Source organism: Nothobranchius furzeri, chromosome 11 (assembly GCF_043380555.1).
Source record: "Nothobranchius furzeri strain GRZ-AD chromosome 11, NfurGRZ-RIMD1, whole genome shotgun sequence".
NCBI lineage: Eukaryota > Metazoa > Chordata > Actinopteri > Cyprinodontiformes > Nothobranchiidae > Nothobranchius > Nothobranchius furzeri.
Window position 1 is genome coordinate 32,213,927 of NC_091751.1, and position 19,128 is coordinate 32,233,054.

The following is a 19,128-nucleotide window of genomic DNA, read 5'->3' on the forward strand; positions in this document are numbered from 1 at the left end:
CTGTGTGATCCAGTGAGTAAGGCAAAGCGGATTAGAAAATAGCTTTTATAGCGCCATTTAGGGAACCATGAGCCCGGAAGGAGAGGAGACATCAGGAGTTACTTATTTTTCTTTTTGGGACCTCCAAGCTTTCCAAAGTGATTACAACATTAAAGCCTATCACATGTAGACGAGAGGGGAGTCCCCCTCTTTTTGTTTTTGGACGCGCTGGGCATTGTGTAACAAAATGAAATGACTGTTTTCCACCAAAAGTCATTTTCCCCCTCTCCTCTGACACAGAACTAGTCTGCATGAGATACGGCCTCAAGGTCTCATGCATTTGCTTATAAACTGCTTCTTTTCAGCTCAACAGAAGAATGAAGAAGGGACTCTCTCCTTATAATAAATCAAAGAACTTTTTTCAATAAGCTAATCCAACAAAGTGTTAGTCAATAAATAAGATGCGACCAGTCTGTGAAATCAAAATATTAATTACTTTATTATAATCCTATAGAATATAATAAGTAATATGTCTTTAAATGTTCCACTAGGACTGATCTCACGTAGCGTTAAAAGACATGACACATTGCTTTCACTGATCCAATCAGAATCTGCCAGATCTGACAGAGGCGTGGTTTTGGTGGTGTTTGGTAAATCTGTCAACTTTTCATTCGACCATAAACCAAAACATCCGAAGCATAAAACTATGCCCACGCCATCTTTAACGCCGTTCAAAGCGTTCTAGAGAAGTTGTCGGAGTGGCCATTCCGTAACTTTCCTCTTCAGCTCAAAGAACCAACGACAAGCTGGATAAAATCTGTTGCTGTTCCAACTCCTGCAACGGTTCCTTTCAGAATAAAAGCTGAACCATCAAGACCCAGGTTTGGGTCTCGCTAGATGCCAACAAAGTTGTCGTGACCCGGAAGTATCTCAAAGACTGGCCTGGTCGGCAACCGCTGCATTTCCTACTGGCTTTGGTTCCAGAGAAGGTCAAGCTGGACCTCGACATTCCTGATCTAACGGGGACTTCCGCTAAGTGTATGTAGGCCGACAAATGGCATCGAATGTGTTTATGAATCTCCTAATCAAAGCTTAGCACGAAGACATCACCTTCAGTTCCCATAGGAACAAATCGCTTCTTCGGATTTGCTGGTTCTGAGCAACATTACACATCACACCATTCTCTATCTCCCTCACCTTAGTTACACCATATATTTAGTGCAGATTATTGAATGCTCTTTGCCAGTAAATATTTCAGCCTTTCACCTTGCCTGATCTCAACCTCCAGACCTCGTTTTCACTCCTGACCCTTGCCTTGAACTCTGCCTGCTACCACGACCCTTGCCTGTCTGCTACCTCGTCTCCAGCCTGTTCCCTGTACCTGCTTGTCAGATCTGGTTTTGACCCACGCCTCCTCTCCGACTCTGTCTCCTGCCTTGCTTCGGTAACGTCACATCTAATAAAGAATTGCACCCCAACCTTGGAATGGTCTGCCTTTATCATTACGTAGTATAGACCGTCTGGACACTTTGAAAAAACATGTGAAGCACTTTGTGATTTCTGTCTGTGATGAGTGCTAAATAAAATGTAATTACTTACTTACATTGTCTTGCATTAGGACGAACCCAGGGCCAACTGCACAAGCATATGATCTTACAAGGGGTCTGAGGATCTCATTTCGGTACCTGATGGCAGTCAGGCTATGTCTGGTGACCACAAAGAGGGCTGTGAGGCCCCACAAAGAACTGCCACCTGACACCATTACTGACCCACTGCCAAACCAGTTATGCTGGAGGATGTTGTAGGAAGAAAAACTGTGATATCTTCACTATCACAAAATAATCCACTCAGTGCAGGTTTTGGAATTTTGTTAGTTTATTAGTAGAACATGTAAGTTTTCTTGTCCAGCTCCCGGGCTTGCTTCAACACCAGTCTCTGCTGCCACCTGGTGGTGGGGAGTGGTAATACACCAAAACAGTGTCAACATCCACGGCCAATATACAGTGGGATGCAAAGGTTTGGGGGTGCTTTTATGGTTTTCCTGTATTCATTGTTCGTTTTTACAATGCAACCTTTCAGTTAAATCAGTGGAGGAGTTTAGGTATCTCGGGGTCTTGTTCACAAATGAGGGAAAGATTAAGCGTGAGATCGATAAGTGGATTGGTGTGGCATCTGCAGTGATGTGGGTGTTGCACCAATCTGTCGTGGTGAAGACAGAGCTGGACCAGAAGGCAAAGCTCTTGATTTGCTGTTCGATGTACGTTCCTACCCTCATCTATGGTCATGAGCTTTGGGTAGTGACCAAAAGAACGAGATCATGGATACAAGCAGCCAAAATGAGTTTTCTCCGCAGAGTGGCTGGGCTCTCCCTTAGAGATGGGGTGAGAAGTTTGGCCATCCGGGAGGGGCTTGGAGTAGACCCGCTGCTCCTAGACATTGAGAGAAGCCTGTTGAGGTAGCTCAGGCATCTGGTCAGGATGCCTCCTGGACGGCTCCCTGGTGAGGTTTTCCGGGCACGTCCAACTGGGAGGAGACCTAAAGGAAGACCCAGGACACGTTGGAGTGACTATATCTCTCACCTGGCCAGGAAACGCCTTGAGATTCCCGTGGAGTTGCTGGCCCAAATAGCTGGGGAGAGGTAGAGAAGGAGCTGGGCCTCTCGGCTTAGGCTGCTTCCCCTTCCCTGTGACTCAACTTTGGATAAGTGGCTGAAAATGGATGGATGGGTTTCAGTTAAATATACCATACAGGAGACACACAAGGTGATATTTGAGAAGTGAAACAATGTTTATAGGATTTACAGAAAGTGGGCAATAAGTGTTTAAACAAAATTTGGCAAGTGCTTAAATTTGGGCACTTTTGTCATTTTATTGATTCCAAAACCTTTAGAACTAATTACCGGAACTCAGACTTGGTTTGGTAAGCTCAGTGACCCTTGACCTCCATGCACAGTTGAGTCCAGATAAGAGAAAGAGTTTTTAAGGGGGTCACAAGTTTCCCTCCACTGAACATCCTCTGAAGAGCGGCGACATGAGGTCTCAGAACAACTCTCACATGAGCTGAAAACAAAGATGTTTCACCATCATGGTTTAGGGGAAGGATCTAGAAATCTGTCTCAACTGTTTCCACAGTTAGGAAAACATCGAGGAAATGGAAGACCACAGGCACTGTTCAAGTTAGGGCTCCAAGTGGCAGAGCAAGAAAAATCTGGGATACACAGAAACAAAAAATGGTGAGAACAGTCAGAGTCAACCCACAGACCAGCACCAAAGACCTACAACAGGGGCTTTCCATTCCTGGAGCGGCACATTTAGTTTTAACTCTGTTTCAACTTATTTTAGGATTCCTGCAGTCGGAGGGAAGATGGCGCCAGCATTTTGGGCACCTCACCGGTCGCTTCTGCGGTTGTTATGGTTTTACTTGTTACTGGGATGTTTTTTCTGCAATATTAGCTCACTACTTGTGTATAGCCGTGGGACCCTGCTGCAGCTCCAGCAACCGTGTAATTGTTTGCCACAGCCTTATGAAAATGGACAAGACACATCTGCGCTACTGTCGGGAGTCCCCAGATTCTTACTCTGACTGCCAAATCTACCTAAGTGGAGGAAGCATCGGAGAAACGAGCTGGACTCCGAGCTGGACGTCTGGCGAAGCTAAGATCAGCGCTGCTTGGAGCTACTACAGGATGACTGTGCCTATTTTGGTGTCCCAAGACTATCAGGACGCGGAGGACGACTGGCGGTGATTTTTAAGTCAAAGTTCACTTGTAAACAAGTGGCTTCGCCAGTTATGCCTACTAGTTTTGAGCTTTGCTTTTTCGAGCTGGATCATGTGCCCCGACTCTTGGTCGCACTCCTGTACCGTCCACCAAGATTTAATGCAAAGTTTTTGGAGGAGTTCACAGAGTTCCTCAGTGAAACTATTCCCAAATATGATCACGTTTTAATTCTTGGGGATTTTAGCATCCATGTTTGTTGTCTTGATAAGCCTATGGTGAAGGATTTTTCAAATCTTGTTGACTCTTTTAATCTGTCTCAGTTAGTTGACTAACCTACACAGGTAGGTGGGCATATCCTGGACGTTGTGTTGTCATTTGGGGTATCTGCTTCCAATCTGCAGGTTGGAGAGGCCTTTTTCTCAGACCATAGACCTGTTTTATTTAATGTGCCTTTCCCCTGTCAGCCTGTGATGCAGTGTCCTCCTGTGAAACTCTGCTGGGTGCAAGTCCTCTACGGCCACTGAGTTTTGTTCAGTGTTTGGGTTGGTGGGGCAGGGGCAAACTGCTGGGCCTAGTAGCACTGAGGAGCTTACTGCACATTTTAACGCAACATGCTCGAGGGCCTTACATATCACAGCGCCTGTGCAGGCTAAGAAAAATGAATGTAAAAAGGAGCCATGGCTAAATATGACAACACAGGACTTAAAAAGGAAATGTAGGAAGGCAGAGCATAGGTGGAAGCGGGATGGGCTTCAGATCTCCCTTGACCTACTGAGAGATAGCTGGGTAGCCTACCAGAAAGCTGTGCAAGAGGCAAGAATTAAGTTCTTTGCTGACATTATTTCCTCCAACTCACAGAATCCTCGGGTTCTTTTTAGCACTTTGGATTCTATTTTAAATGCAAATGAACCACTGGCTATTGAGTACACTACAGAATCCTGCAATAATTTCCTCAACTTCTTTGTTGACAAAGTGGGGAGGACGAAGGCTTCGATCACACCCTCCAATTACCACCCTCCTCTTCAGGGTCCTGTCCCAGGGCTCCTGGAGTGCGTCCCCACCTCCTGCTCACCGTATCGTTAGTTCTCGTTTTCTTAATGAGAGCACAGCTAGCAATTTTTCTGCTGCTTTTGATCCACGCTGTTCTTCTGATAAAGACCCAGATTCCTTAACTTCTCGGTTTAACGAGCACTGCCTCTCCATTCTGGACAACATCTGTCCTGTCAGAACCAGATCAGTTCCTGCAGTGAACCCTACTCCCTGGTTTAATGACAGCCTTCACAGCCTGAAGCACCAATACAGATAAACTGAGCGCTTGTGGAAGAAAACCCATCTCCACGTCCATCGGCTGCATCTAAAGGATCTTCTCACATCCTTTAACTCTGCAGTCAGAGACGCTAGGGTTTCCTATTTCTCCAACCTGGTGTCCCAGAGCAAAGGAACCCCATGGTGCTGTTTAACACCATCAGCAGCATCGTCTCTCCTGCCACTTCTACAGCCTCCATCCACTCTGTTGCAGACTGTGAAAACTTTCTGTCTTTCTTTGTGGACAAAGTCAATAAGATTAGATCTAGCATCTCTCCTTCAGCCTTATCGCCGCCTCTCCCAACTCCAACCAGGCCCATCATCCTAGATAGCTTTGCTCCTGTTTCTTTGCCTGAGTTAACCAAACTAGTTAACTCTATGAAGACCTCTGCATGCCCCCTCAACATCTTACCCTCATCTTTGTTTAAAAGTGCTTTTCAGTCCATCGGTCCCAGCGTGCTCTCTATAATTAATGCTTCTCTGGTTTCTGGTCAGGTCCCTGCTTACTTTAAGAATGCTGTAATCCACCCGCTTCTTAAAAAACCGAGTCTCGACCCCTCTCTCCATAGCAGCTTCAGACCCATCTCTAAACTTCTGTTCATCTCCAAGATATTGGAAAAGGCTGTGGCTAAACAACTCACAGCTGCTCTTGATGAACATAACATCTCTGATAGCTTCCAGTCAGGTTTTTGTAGAGCTCATTCTACTGAAACAGCTCTTCTTAGGGTCTCTAATGACCTTCTGACTCACAGTGATGCAGGGGACTGTTCTGTTCTGGTCCTGTTGGACCTGACTGCAGCTTTGATACTGTTGACCATCACCTGCTACTGGAGAGGCTGAGAGACTGGGGAGGCCTATCAGGATCTGCTCTGGAGTGGTTCTCCTCTTATCTCTCTGAGCGCTCCTTTTCTGTGGCTGTCTCCAAGTTTAGGTCCTCCACCACCTCTCTTACCCATGGTGTCCCACAAGGTTCTGTGCTGGGGCCTTTGCTCTTCCTCTTCTATCTGCTTCCTCTTCAGCATATCCTGAGCTCCTTCAAAGGAATCTCCTACCACATTTATGCAGATGACATCCAACTGTACATCTCCTTTAAGCCCCATGAGATATCTAAGCTGCAGCTGTTACACACCTGCTTAGACTCTATCAAAACCTGGATGGCTGGGAGCTTTCTTCAGCTGAATGAAGATAAGACTGAGATCCTCATCTGTGCCCCAGACAAGCTGGTTCCCAAAGTCAGAGACTCTCTTGGTCAACTTGCTTCTCACACCAAACCCTCTGTCAGGATTGTTGGTGTGACCTTTGACCCAGCTCTCACCATGGATTCTCATGTCAGTTATCTTTTTCACTTTTCCTTCTTCCATCTCAGGATCATTGCTAAGCTGAGTCCCATTCTGTCTCATTCTGAACTTGAGACAGTTCTCCACACCTTCATCTCCTCACGCTTAGACTACTGTAACTCTCTGTTCACATGTCTGAGCAGAACCTCCCTGCACTGTCTACAGGTGGTTCAGAATGCCTGTGCTCGGCTTCTGACCAAGTCCTCCAAACACACCCACATCACCCCGCTTCTCCTCCAGCTTCACTTGCTGCCAGTCAACTTCAGGGTTCATTTCAAGATCCTGGTTCTGGTCTTTAGGGCCTTACATGAACAAGCACCATCTTACATTGGTGATCTTCTTAGTCCTTACACCCCCAGCAGGTCCCTGAGGTCCAGTGATCAAAGCCTACTGGTTGTGCAGCGCACCAGGCTAAAGACCAAAGGTGACAGATCATTTGCTGCTGTGGCCCCCAGACTCCGGAACTCTCTCCCCCTGAGCCTGAGATCAGTGGACTCAGTGGTCTCCTTCAAAAAGCAGCTGAAGTCTCACTTGTTCAAGCTGGCTTTTGTATGACCCTCTTCAACCCCTCTCTCTTTATTCTGCTCTCCCCACCTATTCCACCTTCCTCAGGATCCACTGATTTCCCTCTTTCCTATTCACTCTCTCTTTCTTAACATTTTTTTCTTTTAGATCCCAATTGCCTATTTTACTCGTTTAAAATATATTTTTAAACATTTTCTAAATGCTTTTTTATATTTTTACATTTTTTTGTTTTGTGAAGCGCCTCGTGATTTTTATCTTGAGAGGCGCTATAGAAATGATATCTTCTTCTTCTTCTTCTTCTTCTTCTTCTTCTTTTATCCAACTTCTCTCATAGAGTTGGAGAAGGTGGTCAATAGTCTGAAACCATCTGGTTCTGTATTGGACGCAATCCCTGCTAAACTTCTAAAATAAGTTTTTCCAGCTGTGTCTCCTTATGTTCTAGAAATTATAAATAGCAGTCTACTGTCGGGTGAAAATCCCAGCTCTTTTAAACATGCAGTAGTGCGCCCTCTACTGAAGAAAGCTGGCCTAGATTCATCGAATATATCTAACTATAGGCCTGTTTCCACACTGCCTTTCTTAGCTAAGGTCTTAGAAAAACTTGTGTTAGCCCAAATGACATCCTTTCTTCATGAAAATGAGATACTAGAGACTTTTCAGTCAGGGTTTAAGTCTCTCCATAGTACAGAATCAGCCCTGTTGATGGTTTTGAATTATATCCTGATGGCAAACGATTCTGGGGAGGCTGTGGTTTTGGTGCTCTTGGACGTGACTGCGGCATTTGACACCATAGACCACAATATCCAGATTGGTCAACTGGAGCACTGGGTGGGAATATCAGGCTTAGCACTCCAGTGGATAAAATCTTACCTGTCAGGGAGGAATTTGTGTGTAAGGCTGGGGGACTGTTCGTCTGATACTGCTGATTTGCTTGTGGAGTGCCTCAGGGATCAGTCCTGGCACCTCTCGTCTTTTCCCTCTATCTGCTGCCGCTGGGTGACTTGTTTCGTCGGCACAACACCAGGTTTCACCTGTATGCGGATGACTGTCAAATCTATTTATCAGTATCATGCAATAACTCAAGTTCTTTTAAACCACTCTTGGACTGCTTGGAGGAGGTAAAGTTATGAATGGCTCAAAATTTATTGTTCTTCAACCAGATTAAAACTGAGACTATCCTGTTCTGCCCATAATACAAACATGGATGTGCCCAAGGGATTGACTCTCCTTCATTAGCACCTTTTGAGAAGGCTGTGGTCACCAACCTGGGGGTGAAGTTGGATGTAGAGCTCACAATGGACAGCCAGGTCAATAGAACAATCAGATCCTGCTATTTCCATCTCAGGAAAATAGCTAGGATTAAGCCTTTTCTTTCACGTAAACATCTGGAAACTGTCATCTACACCTTCATTACCACCAGACTGGACTACTGTAACTCGCTATATGCAGGCATCAAGCAGGTCTCCATAGCAAAACTACAGAAGGTCCAAAATGCGGCAGCCAGGTTATTGACTGGTACCAGGAGATCTGAACACATCATGCCTGTCTTGGCATCCCCACACTGGCTTCCAGTCTCTTCAAGAATTTTGTTTAAAGTTCTGGTGTTTGTTTTTAAATGTTTAAATGAGTTGGCTCCAGGTTATCTATCGGATCTGATCCATCCTTATGTTCCCGCAAGGAATCTTCGGTCAGCAAAACAAGGACTGTTGGTCCTTGCTAAACACAGACTACAATCTCGAGGGGGTCGTGCTCTCTTGGTGCTGGGGCCGAGGCTCTGGAATGAGCTACCTACATGTGTTAAAAAGGCCACCACGCTCAGCAAGTTTAAGAGCCAGCTGAAAACACACTTATTCTTTAGCTTTTATTCAAGAAGAGCCTCGTTAATGGATGGCTTTGCACTTTTTTGCTGCCCCACCTAGATTTTATCTGCATGTTTTTGTTGGTTTTTAAATGGTTTTATATGTTTTTACTTTTTTAATGTTTATTTCTGCTGTGCAGCGCTTTGTTTGGTCCTTGGGCCATGTGATGGTGCTATATAAATAAAGTTTAGTAGTAGTAGTAGTAGTAGTAGTAGTAGTAGTAGTAGTAGTAGTAGTTTCAACACACTTGATTTCAATCAGCAAGTAATTAACAGGCTTCTGCCAAACCGGATGTGTATTGCTGTATGGGTGATTAAACCGCTGAGTCAAGTGTGTGGGAGCAGACAAACCACTAAAACATGCTGGATACTGGCTCTCCAGGCCCAAAATTGAAAACCCCCCGACATACAACATCATCTTGCTGCAGATGGAGTCACTGTTCATCGTTCAGCTATTCGGTGCACTTGACACAAGGAGATGCTGTATCTGACAGTGAAGCAGAGGAAGCCTTTTCTCCATCTACAGCACAAACAGAGCAGGTTGAGGTGCACTAAAGCACATTTGGACAAGCCAGCTTCATTCCGGAATAAGGTGGTGTGGACTGGTGAAACTAAAACTCAGTTATTTGGGCATGGAGGAATAAGAACACAGCATTCCAAAAAAAAAAACCTGCTACACAGTAATAAATGACTGTGAAATTTACATACACAACAGAAAGTGACTGTAAACAGGAAAACATACTTTATGTTGTAATAACTGTATGATGGCCCACTTGTTATTTTTGAAATGTGATGAGAAACACGATGAGTCACTCACACTGAATGTGAATCCCTATTCCCTGCTTTAACCATCAAAGGAACAGACAAGAACAGGGAACACTCCAGTCAGATCTATGTCACGCTGTTAAACTATCATTCTTTTTGTACAGCCAGACATCCCTTTATTTAGTGTATATTGTAAAACTGTTATACTCTCCTTCTTCGTATCACAAAACAAAAAAAACACCCATTGTACCCACAGTGAATGGTCTAGGGTTGAACAGGGGGATGCACCAGACTCGTCTATGAAGATACATTTTGAGTTGCTGGCACACCTTCACCAGCCAGCTCTGCTAGTAGCTTCATTAAATATTAAAAATGGAAGTTTCATACTTTCATAATGTTTTGGGGTTTCAATAATGTCCATTCAAAGAAAAAAATAAAATAAAACAATTATTTGGACCTGAAAACCCTTTCCACATTCGTGGAATAAGTGATGTTCCTGTCCTGGAGGAATGGTAAAGGACAAAGGTTCATCTTGGATGTTCTCTTTCTCTACAATACTAAAAATGTTTAAACAACGATGTGGCTGTGAAGCATGGACTTGTCAGAGAAGTGGATGGACTCAGTGGGCCTTTTCCACAAGATGGCAGTAAACCCACATCAGCAGATGCAGAGTGGGCCAGTTGCTATGGAGAACTCCACTGCCACGTCAGAGCAGCATGTGTGTTTTTACTCAGTGATGATAAATGAAATAAAAGGAATGAGTTGATTAGTAAATGGTGATCAGTGATTCACCTAAAGGAGTTATAAAGCATCCTTCAAATCTGTTCATAAACACAGTGATGGATGCTCTGCTTTGTCTTTTCCACATCATCTCTAGTGCTCTTTTCACTCTCCAAAATCAATATTAATTCTGAGTTTTTCTTTTCTATATATGTCAAAAATAACAAAAAGTTACTCTTTCAAAAATCAATACATTTCATTTAAGGAAGGCAAACTGCGTTTATGATGTGTGAGCACTCTGCTGTCAGTCCAGATTTATGAACAATTACAGATGAGTTTCCTTATTGTTACCCTAACGCAGGCAAACGTAAGGCAGAGCTGGTCGTTGTCGGTCCACACAACAAACAGAAAAACAGGCACTGTCACAGATTTCTTCAGTTTTTCTTCTAGTCATTCAGACATTTCAGACCAGCAAATAAAAATTCATTATCAATGTTTCTAAAAGATGGTTCCAGGAGCAGGACTGCAGTGCTATACGTGTTGTTCTGGCTTCTTAGACCTTTTAGCCCACTTCACCTTTTCAGACAGGTTCTACTGAAGGCTTTTCTTGGCTCTGGGTGTGGCTGGAGAACAGAATTCGGATTTCCAAATAACAGGGTTAATCACACTTAATTTATCAACTAGTGGGGCAATTAAATTTTCACTTGCGGCCAGGTTGGTGTGTGCCTAATGAGAGGATTATTTGAAACCTGAATTTTGTATTTGCTTAGCTTTTTCCCTTGCTCATCTGCAACATTTCTATAAGACAACAAATAAAGAGAAGCGACAAATCCTCTTTCCCAGCTCTTACGCTGCTAGTTTATTTTGGTCTTGGCTCACACTGTGCACCTCTTGGTGCATCCAAAATGAGTCCATCAAATCTGTGTTTCACCAGCAGCACCAGCGTTGGTGTAATAGTCTCCTGATTCGTTATGCTTTGGATTCTGAATCATCGACGGCGCTTCTGCAACGCGTACAGCTCAGAAGTGACAATGTCAGCAAACTTCAGCCATTCTTAGTGGAACTCCGTGTAATTCTTGCTCCAAGCAGTTCTGCAGTTACAACAGGAGCAAACATACAATGTGGAAGACGTGGGGAGCGGGGTTATGGTGTGAGACTCTTGCTAACCTGTCCAGAAAAACCTTCTTCACTTAATTTATTATAAACATTTTTTCCCTCCCCCAATTTATCCTCATGTAATTCCCTTTTCTTCTATTAAGTTAGCGCAACTCGTGTTGCGAAGGACCACAGTCACCAATTCTTGTCATGTGTCTTGCCCATGTATGTCTGATGTCTGAATTGTGTGTACTGAAACTCTAATTTCCCTCTGGGATTAATAAAGTATTGATTGAATACTGAATCCTATCAGGTGACCCCCTCCTGGACAGGGGGTGGTTAAACATGGTTGATGGGTTATCCCTTTGCAAGGGTAAAGTGGTTAAAAAAGCACCTGGGCCCATCTGACCCCATTAACAATGTGGGAAGGATAAATGCTGCTTTATGTTTGTATGCAGCAAACATACAAATGACCACTGACATACCTGTGATTGTTTTAAACAAAACATACCATTTTTGGTGATTTACCAGCATTTTCAAATGATCTGCGAACATCAAAGCTTTCTCTGTTCTACTGCTGAACTCTCTGTGTTTCACATGAAGACCAAACATATACAACTTTCAGAGGTACTAAGGAATTCTCACAAAGTTCACATAAGCGAAAAATTGATTAACAGAAGTAGTGACCCAGGTCACAAAGACCCAGCTGGAGCACAGCTTGGCTGGAATCAGATGTGATGGGTGAGGTTGAGTGGACGTGTTAATTGAGTAACAAATGGACACTGAACTGCCTTGTGTTGTAAAACAAACATGGGTACCTTGGAGTTACCAAGGTCATGAACAGAAATCCATTTCTGTGACTGCTCCGATGTATGCCAACATATGTGGATTGGGTCAGAGAAGAATCTCATTGCTCATGGCTTATTATAACAGGGAAGCACGGAGGTGGGAGTGTCATGTAGCGCACCCAAAAACCAGTACTTCATCAAAATGACCAGAAATGAACTTTTCAATTCGTAGACACAAACACCCCATCTTTCAGGCCTCCACACAAGAAAGCACCGCACAAGACCTTGTTACCGAACAAGGGAGCCATAATATCTCTGCTCGCTCAAGGTCTCATGCAGAAGGCGAGACCTCCTCACTCTGAATAAAGTTCATCTTCCTTGATTCATAAATGACTTTTTAAAATTTGATAATGGCATAATTGTCTTATGTCTATTACCCTCTCTTGTTAAAACCCACAGTGTTTGAATCGTGTGCTTTAATCAGTGATGTATTAAAATTAATGTTTGTCCGCAATGATTCATTTCAGATCTTAAACTACACCAGATCAGTGTTTGTTGATTTAACAAGTTCATCTATCAGTATACTCATACACATTATGATAAGATTATAACGTTTTTGCTTCACATAACATTTGCACTTCACACTAAGAGTTAACCCCTCGGAGTATCTGACTGAAGGCGTGATTCCTGAGGTGTTTTGGTGATGCCTTTTAAACGTGTCAAATTCTGATTTGTCTAGAATTTGTAAACAACATTTAATATATTTAGGAATTACTTCCTGATCTAGTAGTTCTCATCCTGGTTTGGCGGACCGGTGAGCAAGCATTTGGAACTATCTTTTGACCTCAAGGTCAAAGCCTCTCTGCAACGCTTGCAAGATTTCTGACACAACTGCTTTTTTAAGAGCCACCCGATACCTCAGACAGAAATCTAACCTGCAGACCCTGGTGTCATTCATACCTTGTCATGTACAATCATTTAGTTTAGTCAAATAGAATTATGCTTGACTCTGTCTGAATTAATGTGAAGTGTGTGTGTTCCCTGAATAAGTGAAAGAAACTAAAGGAATATTAAATCAAACATTCAAAGACCAATCAGATTGACATTTCACATTTATATGGAACATCGCATCTTATTGATCATTTAATAAATAAGTAGCCAATCCTTAACTCTACAGTCTTTATAAGGATATCTTTGAATTTACTAAAATTGTGGATGAGATGAATGCTACCCATAATGTGTGCACATGACAAGAACCAAACACATTTCTGTCTGGTGTGTTGGCTTCTGGTTCTGTTCATCAGATATGTGCCACCCATTAAAAAAAAGAAAAGCAACTCAATAATTCACATTTCTCATAAACATCTTTAATCTTCGTTAAAGACTGCTCGTCTTCTATCCTTGATTTCTGAGGATATTTCACTTCTCCGAGGAGCTTTAAACTGAAACACATGGAGTCCCAGGTTTTAAAACTCTGTGTGTGTGCGTGCATGCGTGCGTGTGTGTGTGTGTGTGCGTGCGTGTGTGTGTGTGTCGATCAGATCCACTTCTCTTGTATTCTAGAGGTTTTCTTACTGATGCTTTTGTTTCCAGTTAGGTTCAAACATGCTTCAATGAGAAAACTTCACAGAAATGTTCTGAACCAAAAGGTTGACCTGAATGTTTAAAGTTACAGTGTTCAGATAAGCAATTGCAATCATAAACCCAATGCACCAAAGGCATCTGTACTTTCACGTGTAAGAACTGAAAAATGAAACAAGTTTGTAAGTCTCATGATAAATAAATTCCTGAAACCTAGGGAGGCAAAAAGCATGGAAGAAACCAGTCGCTCCCGGTTGTCTGTCTCCTAGAATCAGGCTCTGCCTTGGTCTTCCTGGCCTGGGTCAGGCTATCTGGGGAATATGACTTAACTCTTATGTCGTCTAAACATGACTAATCAAGTATTTCTTCAGGAGCAGCACTTATAGACCTACACACCACCCAAAGTCAACCAGCATCTATACATGTGTCCACACCTCTAACTACAGACAGGGTCAGGGCAAAAACAGAATGAACCAGAGAAAACCTAGGACAGACACAAAGCATACATGTGAAGCCTAGACCCATTCTCCTGATGTTTTGGTTCTCCTCTATTTTACTGAGAAAAAGCTGTTTCCTGAAAAATGTTGGGGAAAACGTGAAGAATGGAAGATGTCATGGCAGTCAATGCAAAGACAGGCCACATACCAAACTTCACCATGTGATGATGACAGACAGGGTAAATATTATTCTTCAGTGCAGGTGTGAGGAATAGGGTTATAGTGATAACAGGGGAGGGGTCATTAGGGGCTCTGTTGGGTTTGAGGCGCAAGTCTGCAACGTTTCTGGTCATTCACTGAAAAAACATGTGAAGGGAGGAAGGTCTTTCTGACAGGCTGATGACATGCAGGCCAAGAATATTCATTAATCTGGTCTGAAGTGTGTTCATTAGGGCTTTAAGCCGTTATTCTCTTGGTGTGTTTAGGCCTCTCCGAGATGTCAGATTATTGAGGAATCCAGCCGATGATAGGGTTTGGGTGTGGTTGTTCGTCATAAGGCTCACAGCACAGATTGTTTGAGGGACTGTACCACAATGAGCATAAAACTGAATGATTTCTTTAGAGTTCTAATATGGTGTTTATGTGACTCAGGTCCACACAACATCCTGGTGGTTCACCTCCGTCGTGGTGACGGTGAACTGGAGTCTAACCCCCAAATTCCACTACCTCCGCTCCGCTCCGCTCTGGTCCGCCCCCGCTCGCTTCCGAACTCAATTTTTACTGCTACCCGCTCTACAACGGCTCCGCTCCGGTGCGGAGACCTGAGGGGGGCAAACAAGCATGCGCGGGATTTTTGAGATCTTGCGATACAGTCCGAGCAATAAACGCGGAAGTTAGATCCAAACACCCGTTGTGTGGGAGAAGCATCGAAATGAACTGTTTAATCTGCCCATCATTTGTGTTGACAGATCAGCAGTGTTTGGATCAACAAAGTGTGACTACTTTGATAGTGGAAACTGTATTTATGGCTTACTTTTGTGCATTTAAACTTCAGCTGCCACTGATAGTTGTTAAAAGTTGTTAAACCTGTGCATATGAAACAAAAAACGCCTTTTGTTTATCGATTTATTGTGAAAAACGGAAATTGTGCTTAGTCCTTTTCCTGTTGGTTCGTTGTGATTTCTGTCCATGTACTGCGGAGGTGCACCGGCGTCCGGCGAAAATACGATCGATTCTATTTTTGCCGGACGCCGGAACAGAGGGCGGCGCACAGCGCCGCACTGCCGGAGCACGGCCGCAGTAGTGGAATTGCTCTGATTGACTACAACGGGACCGATTTTGCTCCGGCGTTCGTGTCGGAGCGGAGCGGAGGTAGTGGAATTTGGGGGTAAGTCTCAGATAGTGTGGTGATGGTGCCAGCAACACGTCCATGACGCAGGACTCCACCCATAGGAATTCCAAACAGGACTGCCTAGGCTACGAAGTAGCACTGGAATAGCACTGAGGGACTGCACCCTGGTCGTTGGAGTGGTTAGACCAATGGTCCCCGACCCCCTACCACGTTTGGGAATTGGTGCGTTGTTATTTAGGGTCCCAGGACACTCTGGTTAATAGAACTTTTATTAATTTATTTCCTGGACAACCAACATTTCTTTAGATTATGGACAATTCTGCAAAGTCAGTATAGTGCACAATAGACCAAATATATGATGAACATTGCCTGTAATCTGATGAACTTTGATGATATACAAAATGCTAAAGCACAAAGTGGGCGACTAAGAGTACTGAGGAGTGAAAAACCATAGGTTCATCACAACTACATCCTGTTGGGGAGCGTGAAACACTCACCTGTCCTGCCAGTACATTCAGACACAGTCACAGTAACACCCTCCACCTTCTCACAAAATGATGGAATTTTAAGGTGAAATGAGAGTCTCTAATCAAGGTTTATACAATCCATTCGTGCCTTGAATCCTGGAACAACTTTCTCTCTTATATAAAACAGGCACAAGTCAGAGACCAAGCAGGAAAAATAAACAGTTCACAACAAATGTCACTCATTCACCTGTAAGGAAAGCCACCCTGATCACGGAGGAACCTTCTCATGCCCATCATCAGTATTTTAGTCTTCTCCCTCTGAGTAGACACAAAGTTCCACCGGCTGAACAAATGGTTTATTAAACCTCTCATTCCACCTTAATAAAAGGGGAATTTTCCTAAACTTTACATCAGAATCATGCATGTGTTATAGGGTGTAGAGAGCATAGTGAGGTCATCACACACACGCACACACACGCACACACACGCACACACACACACACACACACACACACACACACACACACACACACACACACACACACACACACACACACACACACACACACACACACACACACACACACACACACACACACACACAAACCCTAACTATTATGAAGGTGTCCCAAGAGGCAGACACTGGCATTTGATCAGAAGTATCTGTTGTTTTGGATCCACTAAGATACGCTTCTACTGTTAAATCCACCAGTCTGCTGCTGAACCGTGCCAACTGTCCTGAGGTATCAGGTTGACAAAGTGATAATGATTGTGGAGAAAACACACACACACACACGCATGCACGCACACACACATGCACATGCACATACAACGCATGCTTACGCATGCACACAAACACACAAACGTACGCATGCATGCAAACACACTCATGCTCGCACACGCATACACACACACACACACACACACACACACACACACACACACACACACACACACACACACACACACACACACACACACACCAATCGCTTAGCAGCTGCTGACCTCTGAGCTTGGTGAGGGGTTTCTAGGCAACAAAGCATTAGAGACCAAAGCTTAAAACTGTGCAGCACCACTATTAAACTTGTAGGATCAGAGAAACCAAAAACAGCCTCATGCAGAGCTCTCTGTCTGATTTTTCACACATGTGCATCAGGACTTGCACAAGTATTTAGTTGTAAGCCGTCATTACGATAACTCAGTGCTATGACTGTTATCTTCTATATGTTTTTATTGCCTCCTGCTAATTTTTGAGTGAAACTTCAGGGTGATGGATTTGCTCGTTTTTCCAACTAAAATATTTGGTGACGTGTGAACGTGGTTTGGCAAAGGCAGTGCAGTTTAAATCCCATTTAGGATCTTTCTGTCAGGTTTCTAAAGTTCAAATAATACCAGTAAATCCAACATAGGGCAGTAAATACATGTAGATTGTACTTCTAACACTGAAGGGTTTATTAATGGATTTAGCAAATGTGCATGTTGTTTGCAACACCAAGTAGCAGTTGCTCAATTTATTGCCAGACAGAAATGATTGCTCATTGCCAGCAGACGGTTTGCTCTACACAAAGCCTGGAAACAGGAGGAAACAGCAAGACTGACTGTCCACTTACTCTACCTCAGATACACCTTCAAGGCTAACCTACCAGGATTATAGTGGCAGGGGGAGAACCACTGTTTTCTACAACAAGCACTTTCAAAAGGTCAGCATTTCAAATTTGATAAAACACATTAAGTCTTACCTTAAGCACCTTATGAGTCACACAAGGAAAGTCAAATTCAGACAATCACTAAGTCAATCCGAACTCCCCCCTGCCTTGCACCCTTCATGCCACCCTGTAGAACAAGTCATTCCATCCAAAAACAACTACAGGCTGCAGGCTGTTTGGGCCGTTACAGTTGGACTGAAACATGATTGAAAAATGTTTTGTTAGGCTGATGACTGACCCCAGAGAAGAAAACATTTCATGAATTAATTCAGTGTGAAATAAATCAAAATGAATTCACAACACAGTGATTCCCGCTGATGGTCCTGTACAGTCAGCTCTGTGGATGATCCCAAAAACCTGCCTTGGTTAGACACGGTGATTTCCAGATGTTCCCATCAACACGTCTGATTGAAACTAATGAGTAATCAACTAAGTAATAATAAGTAGACCTCTTTGGTGTGCCAGTGCAGACAAATATAAGAAAAAAACCCCAAAAAAACAGGATAAATTACATATTTCTTTGTACTTGTGTGAAACTTTACCAAACAAGATCAGCCCTGTGAGTTAACATTACATTACAGGGTGAATAGTGATGCCATTTATGGCGCTTTCAGGAGAGCCGTTCATTTACCTCGAAGAGCCGTTCAAAAGACTGGCTCCTTTGGACAAAGCCGTGTGAGTGAGGGGGGCGTGTTCCTCCGGTGTCCGTGAGGGCGCAGTGGGTGGGAGTTGAGCCTCCCTCCCTAAATCTGTCTCTCTGCATGACTTGATTCGTGGTGTTCCTGTTAAGAGCATGCTCACTGGCCAACAACACATCCCTACAGGACACGCTAGATTTTTGTAGCCTGGGAACGCCTTCGGATCCCCAATAGAGGAGCTGGCTGAAGCAGTGCTTCCCTTCTGGGGCTGCTGCCCCCTTGACCTGAACATGGATAATAAGAAGGAAAGATGGGATGATCTAAGCCATATTCTTGTGTTTTCATTCATGCCCAGTTCAAAAAGGCTGTATTAATGAACTGGTAGGACTTGGCTTGCCAGCCAGCATGTTGCTGTGTTTCACACAGGTAATAACCTCCTGAGCCCAAAGTACTTTAAGAAAACAGATGACCCAGCAGAGTTAAACACATTGACCCAAAATAATACCACGAGTCAACCTTGATTCATTTCTTTCTTCAGTGTACAAATAAATGATTTACATCTCCTCCTGGCACGACTTTAATACCAAAATGTTCAACACGGCCTCAGTTTTAAGAACTATGTTTGAGTTGAGTTTTTGCAAAAAGTAAAAATAAACATTCAAACAGAACTCCTCAGTGATTTTCTCCTTTCAATATTTCATGAGCTTTTTTTTTTATCCTGGAGGGATTTTGCTCCCATCTGATTCCTTTTGAAACAGCTCAGAAATAATTTATCAGATTGAAGTCAGAAGACAAACTTGGGCTGATCACAGTTTATATTTGTTGTAGGAACTCTTGTAAAGTTTTATTTCTGTGTAT